Source organism: Sapajus apella, unplaced genomic scaffold (genome assembly GCF_009761245.1).
Source record: "Sapajus apella isolate SASKATOON/1434 unplaced genomic scaffold, GSC_monkey_1.0 scaffold32, whole genome shotgun sequence".
Lineage (NCBI taxonomy): Eukaryota > Metazoa > Chordata > Mammalia > Primates > Cebidae > Sapajus > Sapajus apella.
The window spans coordinates 7847552-7857562 of record NW_022436972.1 but is presented as its reverse complement, the minus strand read 5'-3'; the positions used below and the strand labels follow the sequence as shown (position 1 = coordinate 7857562).

General features: G+C 40.0%; 1 long non-coding RNA gene across 1 annotated transcript; it reads right to left on the bottom strand.

Moving 5' to 3' along the window:
- Nucleotides 1–680: 680 nt before the first annotated feature.
- LOC116562299 lies at nucleotides 681–9652 on the bottom strand. The gene is made up of 4 exons (XR_004273868.1): nucleotides 8955–9652; nucleotides 7648–7815; nucleotides 2709–2789; nucleotides 681–1194 (listed from the first exon to the last, which is right to left on the bottom strand). It is a non-coding gene; the product is annotated as an uncharacterized LOC116562299 (long non-coding RNA).
- Nucleotides 9653–10011: the final 359 nt, after the last annotated feature.

Genomic DNA, 10011 nt, shown 5'->3' with positions numbered 1-10011 from the left:
GTGTCTATAAATAAGCTCAAGAATAACCTTAAGAAATATTTTTTCTCTCTCTCTCTAATGACATTTAAAGAAATGAGGCTTTCTAGACAACAGGCTCCACAGCCACGTGAGCACAGTGTCTACACAGGTGGCTACTGCCCAGCCCTCAGTGGTCTCCTTAGAAACCAGCCTCTCTGCATAGTGAGTCACAGGCGGCAGGAGGAGCTGGGCAGTGAGTCATGTCAGGAAACAGCACGCTCTGTGTGCAAGCAGATGCCGGTTTATTTCACTGATTCATTTCCACCTACTTCCTCCTACCTCTGTCTGCACTCTAAAACGAACAGAAAGTTCATTCATTTCGCCTCTCGCCTATGGTGCTGCATGCTCCCTCTATTTCTCCGAATGCTCACCATAGGCCCCACCATAATGCTGGAGACCAAACAGATCAAGCCACCCCTGTTCTCTGCGATGGGACACTCTAAGAAGGAGGTGTCGCCCACATTGTCCTCCCTGGTTTTCAAGTTAATTGCCATGATGAACTTCAGACTCAGAGTCATTTTCTCACAAGCCCCCACCCTTCTCTGTCCTCTGAGCATTTTGTCAACAGTGGACAACTGCTGTGATTCTTAACACTTTTAAAAAAATGTGATCGCATGTAGTCAAGCTTCCCTGCTTTGGAAGGGAAGGGGAAATTAGAGGGCGACCCTGTTAAGAGGGAGAGGCTGAAAAGAGAAAAAATAGGGAGTTCAATTCAGCTCTAGACGCTATGGAGGATCAATAAATATCGACAGGCAAGAGAGCAGGAGGAAGGAGAGAGGTTTTGCCAACCTCAGCCGTTACCTGTTAATGATACCAAACAGCAATTTGTCATCGGCCTGGCCACGCTGGCCTTCCATCCCCGAGGAATATCCAGGGGCCCCTCCCAGCAGCTCCTGGAGAAAGAGCTTAGGGTTCTGAGTTCCGGGGAGAGGATATGCTGTAGGTAGGATCAGAGTACACGAGATCCTGACAATCAAACCTGCTTTACATTTTTCTCAAGTGCAGACGTGGTGTTTGGAAACAGAGCAACCTCCAGTCATCTTGCTTGGCTCTTTGGGGCTGTGGTCATACACACATCTTTCCAAACTTCACAAGTCCATGCAAGCACACTGACCTGGCAGATTATCTGAATTCCTGTTCTGGTTTACAAGTCTTTCTAAGACATTTACACCAGAGCTAGAAGAAAGAGACAGGATTTTGGAAATTGCTCACAGGTTTGAGAGAGGATTACTAGAACACAAGAGCCCTCAGAGGTCGTCTACCTTTTCTTCTAAATTGCCCAGTAGATCCTTTCACACCTTGAGGAAGAGATTAGAGAAAGATAAATCAGAGCGTTATAACCCTGTGCTGAGTCACAGCTCTGAGGTTCTTTTATATTGCTGGAGGCAGCTTTCAAAATCCCCTGTTTGCGTGTGGCTAGAATAAGGATTTGTCCCTGAGTCTCAGGACACATCCTGGTCATTTCTAGCCCTTTAACCTATGATTCTAAATCAGATGAAATTTCTCTCCAGATGTTGGGGAAAATACTCTCTATATTGTAAGGCTTTTTCCCCCCCTATTTTAAAACATTTCTGTACCTGGTATATCAGCAAGTCAAAGACGCAAATATTAATTGTCCTTGCCCTGATTGTATGTGAGTCACAGGACTAAGCTCTGTGGGAAAAGAAACACATTTTCTAAGACGCAGGTCTTACTTCCAGGTAGTTGGTCCCAAGCTAATAGGTACCATTTACTGCAGTCTGCTGTGAACCAGCCATTTCACATTCATTATCTTATTTAATCATTTAAATAAATAAATCATGTATATGTGATTTATGCTATCTTACTGGATTAAGAAATCATAGTCAATGCCTCTGGTTCTGTTGAAATATAGTCATGCAGGTAAACATATTTAATCCCATATTTAAAAATTAACGAATTAAAATAAATGCAAATTAAAATATAAGAATGTGAGTAGCTTGCAATGTAACAGGGCCAGTTTCTTCTTCATTTTATAGCTGTAGAAACTAAAGTTCAGAAAACTTAAGTAAAAATGGCAGAATCACAATTAGAACTGAGGCTTTGAGTCCAAATCTGAGTGTTTTCCTTTATACCACATTGCTTCCCTGTTCTAGTTTTAGAAACAACATAAATTCTTGAGAAGTTAAATAAAAATACAAGATTTAATGTTATATCAAGTTAATTCAGGACATGCTACAAGACAGTAGAAAATAAATTGCCAAATGTGCAAGTAACATGATGCAGTTCCTACTGAGAGGAAGCCTGGCAAGTCTGAACTAGGCCTTGAAGGAAAGGTAAAATTTGGATACCTTGAATGCAGTGGTGGAGGTCAGTATTTTTCAAGTTTCCCTTTCTTTTTTTTTTAATAGTATTTGATATCTTTTATGCAGTGCAAAGTATCTATGGATGGAATGAGATGTCTGGGGTTTGCTTATTTTATTCAAGCAAAAGTAAGTAAATCAGTACATTGGGGGGATAGATTAAGCAATATTGGCAAAATGCTATTAGAGGTTTATGATAACTTCAACTGTGCAAATTATTTGCTACATGAGAGTTCAATGCTCTATCTTCTCTTCTTTTGTAAATGATTGAAAAGTTCCATACTAAAACCTTCTCAAAGAAAGTGTAATTGCTGCAGAAGTGTTTGCACAACTGAGGAAGCTCATCTCTAAGAACCATAAGAAACCCACCTTGACTTTTTCAACAGGTAAGTCCACTTAAAGATGATAACCAACAGCAACAGGAAAAGAGGAATGTCCTCAAAAAATAGTCTAAAATGTAATGACAACATTGTGATTTAAATGAAGATAAACCTAAAAAGGAAGACAGATCTCAGATACCAAAAGTTGATTCCATGACTCAAAAGTGTACTTAATAATTGGGAGGCAGAGGCAGGTGATATTGACTCAAACACTGTTCTCAATTATTTCTTGAGTTAGCTGGTTCTCCTCCTCTGTTACTCTACTCCTGTGTCAAGCAAGTAACTTTTCTTATTTCATCACTGCATTTTGACTCTAATCTGAGAACATAATCCTTATTTCAGTTTTAATAAAACTATATTTTTATTTCCATTCATAACAAAGCATTGCACAGCGTCATAATTACTGTGAATTCCTTGCTGACTTTATTTCTCTTTAATTGGAAATTTCAACGGATTTAACTTATTGTTCGTGTCTTGGTTATATCCACACACAATCAAATACATATTTAACCTCTCCTGGAACATAGCTAACAAAGGGACTTGTTTCAGAATTGGCCTGTGGAGGGAATTTTTCAATTAGGTCATTATCCCAACATTTTATAAGCAGAATCTGTGAAAATTCATGGGCCAGATTTTATCAGCTCATGAGTGTAATGAGAAAGGCACTAAAATATTTCAATTAATTGATAGATTAACATACACTTGGGTACAAAAAACTGCACCAGGGCATTTAGGATTTCACAATAGCTCATTATTTTGACATGACACTCTGTGCCTATAAACTACAAATGGGTTAGGAAGATAACTCATTTTGTCTAATTTAGTCTCTGAATTAGGGGGTTTCTTGGGCTTACTTACCTGGAAAAAAAAAAAAAAAAAAAAAAACAGAATCTCTCCCAAGTCACCTTAAGGGACAGGGCTTACATACAGGGCTGTATGTTTTTTAAAAGCTAAAATGGTGTCAGATCTGGGCCTGGCCTTTTCCTCACAGCATCAAAGTCCTCTCTGTGAATCTTTTGCAAGTGCCTCTCTCTACCAAAGGCATTTTTCTAGCCATGCTGTCAGTATCAAGATACAAAACGAATACTGGCTGTTTCTTTTTAAGCATATCCGGAATGCCCATCAATAGTCTAAGTATTTTACACAAATTAATTTACTTGATCCTTACAACAACTGCTGCTGAACTTTGACTTGCATGTAAATTGGTCTCATCTTGATCCAGATATAAACATATAACATAATTTTATCTTTGGTTTCACTAGTAACTCATCCAGCCTCTCCATTTCCAACTTCAAATTACAGAAAGCAAAGATCTGATTGTACCAGCTTATTTCTTGGGCCATGATGCACAAAGTCATCCTGAAGTTTAGCTTCCCTTTTACCCGCTACAAAGCACTGCAGCATTTAGCTACGAACTGCAGGCAGTTCACTTCGTTCAGAACGTGGGAGCAAAGGCAGCTATCCCTGTGAGTGGGGTGGAATTCCTGATAAGGACTTGTAGGAGGGATAGGTCCTATTGACATCACTAGGGTCAGGGGAAGAAGCAGGATTTCACACACCTGCAAAATTGACCTATGATCTGGGGAGCCTTCTCCTGGCCATTCACATGTGAATGATGTGTGTTGGGACCTGCTCAAATTCGGGCTAAGAGATGCATGAATATAGTAACTGAGCAGCCCTCAGAATCTGTATCAGAGCCTGGCTATGATGTACGGAGATCAAGGACTTACTTATATAGTGGGTTAGAGGGATCTCAAAAGATTCATTTCTTTCCAAATTTGTCTCCCACTGGCTGTAAGTATGTCTTACATCTACCATTAAAAGAGTTCCTTTGGGTTAAAGGAGATGATAAGGAGGTTCCCTGCTTGCCTCTGTGCTCGCCATTCCACCCTTCTCATCCTGCTTCGCAGCTGCATGGCATCCTCCTAGCTCCTCCCACCTGTTCTGTTCCTTTTCATCTGGTCAAAATGGAGAGGGCTCCATTCTTAAAACCCTCTGATACTTGACTAATTCGTACCTGCTCTTCAGGTTTCAGAAGATATGAACTCCAAAATCTGGCTCCACTAGTCACATACCCTGGCCAATGTCCCTTCTCAAAGCTCTTATCTATCCACTGGGTACTTCTTGTTTCATGTGTAGCCTTGACTTCAGACTGTCCTGTGAGTCAGAACAATTGATGATAAACCTGGTTACGACAACATAATCAAACCCAACGCAGTGCCTGGTACCTGTTAAGTGCCAATATATATTTGTCAAAATGAATGAAAATAAAAGTGTTATTTGTAAGTGGAAGCACATTAATTGTTGTTAAGCTACAGACACAATTTACTTCATAGATTCCCTAGAACGGTGGAGGGCATGGTCCATAAGTCAAATGCATTTGGGTATTACCTAGAAAAACTAAAATCAGAGAAGATAAGACCTAGGGATAAACACTGTGGGTTGGTATGCTGTGGAGAAAGAGGGCATCCCGAAAGGTGAAGGTTGAACATCAAACAGTGTTGCCCACATCTAAGTTAGTCCCAGTTCACACAGGCTTTATTCTGGACCTGGTATGACTATCGTAGCAAGGCCCCGTTGACCTGTTGGTTCTGTTGGTGAAAGATCACATAAAGGAGTCTGGATGGGGACCACAGAACCAGAAATGAGACCTATTCTACCCGCCAAGTCTATAAAAGGGGTGAGTAAAAATTCTTAGTAAGTAGACTCCCATTTCCATATTTGAAGTAGGTAATTCAGCTCTAGAAATGGACACTAACTACTTGGGAATCGGTTAGTTCTTATGAACCTTTTCTCTGGTGAGGAAGTTTATATTTATTAACCAAATAAAACAGAAAAGAATATTCTTCAGAGGAATAGTTGGGAATGACCGCAAGGAGATTCAGTTTTTCATAAGACACAGTAGATTCTGAAACACAGAGGAATGCTTGATGCTTGATAAGGACTCGTTGGTCTTAAACTCAGTTTTACATTCATGTTTTACAGGGCTTTTCCGAGCTAAAAGTAATGGCCTAAACACTTAAGGTCTGGCCTGTGTTGATGATTGAGCTTCTTTCCTATTTGTCTCAACAAGAGACTATTTTTGATTCACCCAGTCTTACAATTACATTCTGGAGTCATATTTGAGAATGTATAATATCATAACCACCATTCACAAATTGGATGCTATATCTCAGTCCTTTTAAAAATGTTTTTATTAATAATGTTCTTGAAAAATATAATCAGGTGAAAAGAGAAATGGAATAGATGTGGAAAAGAAACAAGACAGAGGAAAAAATGAAGGAGGAGGAAGAAAAAGAGGAGATAAATCTCTCTGCCTTCCCTCTCTCCGCCCTAGGCGAGAGGGTTTATAGTCCCATTCTGGTTTTCAACAGGGACTTTTACATCTCTTGGAGAGAGCATCTTCTACCCTAAATCCTACAAATATAAGACTTGAAGAGTGAAATAAAAAGAATTTAACTAGACTAAAAATATAAATTCCCCAATTTAAAGTTAAAATGGGAAAATATGTATTTCAAGTACCACCTCACTAACTGACTTTTAAAATATAATTTTGTTATTTTTTTTTTACCTCGGTTTATTGATGGACTAGAGAGGAAAGATAACTATAATTTTAGAGAACAGAATTTTTTAAATCACATCTACATTTTAGAATGTTGGAGAAAACATTAGAGAAAAAATGCTGAGAGAGGGCCAGGCATGGTGGCTTATGCCTGTAATAAAACTTTCAGTTTGTAAAACTGAAGTGAGTGAATTACCTGAGGTCAGGGGTTCAAGACCAGCCTGACCAACACGGAGAAACCTTGTTTCTACAAAATTGGCTGGGTGTGGTGGCACATGCCTGTAAACCCAGCTAGTTGGGAAGCTGAGGCAGGAGAATCTCTTGAACTTAGAAGGTGGAGGCTGCAGTGAGCTGAGATCACGCCATTGCACTCCAGCATGGGGGCAACAAGAGCAAAAATCCATCTCAAAAAAAAAAAAAAAAGCTGAGAGAAAGACAAATCAATAAAGAAAATGACTTAGCTAGGGAAAAAGTCTTCATAAAAAAAGGAGTTGAAATCCAGTTACTAGGAAATATCTTTACAGGTATTAGAGGATGGTGTCCTTTGAGTCCACCTTTTGGCAGGCATGACTAAAGCACCTGAGAACTAGAATTTGTGTGCTTTTGTTCATGCTGTCTCTTGTAAAAGATATTTAGATAAGGTGCCATAAGTATTCCCTGAACTGTGTTCACTGAGAAACAAGTAATTCAAGGGACTTACAGCCCTCCACCGTCTCTTTAGAACTAACAGGCAGGCTCTGAAAAAGAGAGAGGAAAGAGATTGACTTCAATAATGGATTCTGAGAATAGCTGAACAGCGTGGGTCTGTTGGCAGCTCCCCCACTCCCTGGTAGACTGCTTCTGAAAAGGACAAGGGAAGAAAGTGTCAGAAATTGTTTTTTAGACCACCAAGGGGTGTGGAATTGGATACAGCTCATGAAGAACTGCCTTTCACTCCAAAGTATATTACTATGCAGCCTCGACTCCACTGGAGAAAGAAATTGCATATAAAGATGTATGCTAGTGATCAGACTTCAGGTACTAAGTCACGCCGTGACTGTTGGATCACCTGGGAAACTAAGACCTGGACAGGAGACTGGGCAGAGAAAATGAAAGGAAAAGAGTTGTTTCATTTTACCTGGAAGTTATCTTTTATCTACCGTTGTTACGTTTTACCTCCTTTGATGCCATTTTCCCTTTAGAAATTAAGAACATCTTTTATTGGAGTCAGACAAAGTTGGACAAGTCTTCCCAATTACAGAGTATGTGACTATGGGTAAATTACTTAGCCTCTCAGTGACTCGGTTGAAAATGGAAATACCAATGTTATCTGCTTCTCAGGGCTGCTATAAAGATTAAATGAGATAATGCCCAAGACACGAATAACCTTGGATGTGGCTTTGTTTAAGCCCTGCGGAGACGTTGGCACTGCCGCTGTGGTTGCTGCTGCTCTGGATCCAAGGGCCCTTCATTTTGTGCTTAAGGATGGGAGAGAAGGAGTAGGCGCACAGTGGGTGGTCAGCACCAGAAGCCGACTAGGGTGACTAGGGTGCGTCTGTAATAAAAAGAAAAACAAGCAGTGAATTAAAGAAAGAAGATTAACATGAACATTGTTTACAAAGGCCATAAAACCAACAGAGATGAACAACAACAGCAGCAACAAGAAACTCTGGAAAATACTGATCAGGTTCTGCAAAAGTAAATAAAAATCGTGTCAGTCAGCTAGCCACTAATTCTAACTAGTCATATCCCCCAGTGCAGGACAGAAATGGTTCTGCATATCATTAATACATAACGGATTCATTTTGCTGTAAGTTTAATTTGATTGCTTCACTAAAGTCTGTTATTAATACTCAGCCTTCTGCTGCTCGTGTAGCATGGCCACCTGTTCATGAATTTGAGAAATAAAAGGATGTATTTGCTCAATATCCACCCAGTGGAAAGGGACGGGATGTGTCCTACAGCTGAGACGAGAACGGGCCACTGTGGAGGGTGAAAGGGAGAAGGCACCGTGGGCGCTGGCCTGGGACAGAGATGCTAATGACAACGGAGCTGCTTCCCACCAATCTAAAGTGGGGAGTGATCCCCTCATTTGCATTTCACAGGGTCCAGTCAGAAAACAAAATCTTCTCCAAATCCTTCAACAAACAGAATTGAATAAAAGAAATGGTTTACAAAGGTGATGAGGAGTTGAGATGGCAAACAGGAGACTGTAATAAAACTTGGAATAGCAGCATCCAGTCACCACTGCGAACCTAAGGGTGGAGTGGCAAGAGGATGGGGTAGCCTTCATTCCCAGAGTCCAAGAGCAGGAAACAGAACCACAGGAGAGGTGGCACGTGGTAGGTGTTAGAACCTTAGAGGGAAGTACCGCTGGCCAGTGTTGGAGCCGTAAAGATGCAGCTGCTGCCTGCTCTGCAGATGCCTCCAAAGCTGAGCAAGATGGAAAAACCTCCCCTATTTTCCCCTCTTCCAGCCATCCAGCCTTCTGCCAATGCCTCCCATTGGCCAAAATTACTGGAAAGTCAGTCTTCAGGGAGCCTAGGAAAACTGGTTTCCTAGAATACAAGACAAAACCAGGGAAAGGAACAGAATGGAGCTGATGAGAGCAAACAGGCCAGCACATCATGTTTGATTGAAACACATGGTGAAAACTAAGATGGGGATGGAGGTGAGTTAAGCTGAACACCCTACCCAGGAAGGCCACGAGAGGGTAGAAACAGCCAAGTCACACCCAGACGCCTCAGTCCAGGCAAGTCATGGAAGTCCGCACTTGTCGAAGATAAGGGGCTCTGGGCTAAGGAGACTTTATCTCTCCGCTGACTGTCCTCTGTTGTCTCCTCTCTGAAAACAACTGTGTGTTAATTGATGGTTAGCAGAATTGAAATAGATAATAACATATTAATACAATGCAATCTAATTTGCTTAAATCAGCGGCCCTTGGTTCTAAATGATCCATTCAAAGCTTTTCCTCATCATCTTGAATAATTGAAAGTTATGCCTCATGGTGTTCAGAATAATTAACTTCTTAGATTTCTGACTTTACAAGTAATACAGCTTTGTAACAAGAACATGTTAAATTTGGATAGATCTTTACAGCTATGGCACACGGTCACGGGCATTATCCCATTTTGCTTTATATGCTGAGGGTCTGAAGTGAAGGAGAGAGAACTAACATTTGTTGAATATTGATGATGTGCCAAGCATTGTGTCAAGAACTTTCCAAGGATTAATTCAATTAATTGTCACAACACCCCAATGAGAGTGATATTATTATTCCCATCTTCACAGATGAGACAACTTACTTGGAGGGAACTATTCTGTTTAAGATCACACAGCCAAGTCTGGGACCGTTTCATAGAAAAAGACTTACACCCACACACACCCCTATCACATACACATAATCTGGTTATATATATGATATGTATTATCTTATAAATTTTATATATAATCTATAATTATATAAATTATATTTTATATAATTTATATGATTTTTATATAAATTTTATATCTTGTGTGTATATATTTATATGTAAACTTAATAACTTTTGCGATTTTTACAAAAGCCTAGCTGTATAATTCAGTTATTTAGAAAACCTTAATATTTAAACCATTTCCTTGATGTTATATGTGATGCTTAGGTATCAGAGAGGAAAACAAAAAGGGCCTCAGGACCACTGAATGGCTCTGGTTTTGTATATACAAAGTTGATTCTCTTTAAGCTTCATTTACCTTCTGTAAAATGAGAATA